Here is a 1087-nt window from a genome sequence, read left to right as displayed (position 1 = left end):
CACCTTTCCCCCCAGCACCATGTCTGCCTAGATGCTCCCATGATGATAATGAACTGTACTCCTCAATGTGTAAGTCATCGGCCACTTAATATTTTCCTTTATCATTGTCATGGTGTCTCTTCACAGAAATGCATAACCTAATTAAGACAGTTGGTTTCTGGTCTTTTGATACAGGGTTTTTTGTGTAGCCTTGCTGTCCTAGAACTTCCCCCGTAGAGCAGTCTGGCCTTGAACTCACAGGATCTGCCTCTGGGATTAATGGAATGTGCCACAGCTGCCAGATTAAGAATTATCTTTATTGGTGGTTGGGGAGTTAGCTCAGTGGGAGAGCCTTTGCCTAGCAAGCCCAAGGCCCTTGGTCCCCAGCTCTGAAGAAAAGAAAAGAAAAGAAAAAAGAATTATCTTTATTTAGCCGAACACAGTGGCAAACACCTTTAATCCTAATACTTGTGTGGTAGAGGCAAGCCAGTATCTGATCTAGGCCCAGCCTAGTTTATCGAAACACTTCCAGGACAGCTAGGGCTTCCCAGGAAAACCGTATCTCAGGAAGAAAGAATTGTCTTTCTCACCTGTCTCAGTTGTACTTTGGCTCCAAGTCATCTGCTGAGTTCCATTTAAACTCCTTTATCTTAATGTCTAGGATCTTCTCTCTTTTCACCACCCCCACACTGCTTTATAAATAATCAATTCGTTAAGCAAAATTTAAATAAATGACTGTTAACAGAACTATTAACTATAAGCACTGAGGCTGGTTTATAGTTGCAATCAGCCAGACTTTGTATCCTATTCAATACTCTTAACATGGAACATACTGATAGTGGAATTGGATAATAGTATTAGTTTCCCAAATTAAGACTGTATAGCATATCTTTTATTGTCACTACTGATGTGTTAAACTCAGAGACCCTCTTGCCTGTAAAGTTTACCGATGTTCGGTATTTCCAATGTTAAGGTAATTGTTGACGTCTTGGCTAACCCATTTTCAACAGACAGGCTGCCACAATTCCCACTAAAAGAACTACAAGACCCAGAGTGCCATTCGGTCAGAGCGCATGCGCAGTGAGCATTTTTTCCATTCGGTTCCTCG

Source organism: Rattus norvegicus, chromosome 6, assembly GCF_021556685.1.
Source record: "Rattus norvegicus strain SHRSP/BbbUtx chromosome 6, alternate assembly SHRSP_T2T, whole genome shotgun sequence".
Taxonomy (NCBI): domain Eukaryota; kingdom Metazoa; phylum Chordata; class Mammalia; order Rodentia; family Muridae; genus Rattus; species Rattus norvegicus.
This window is presented reverse-complemented; position numbering follows the sequence as displayed.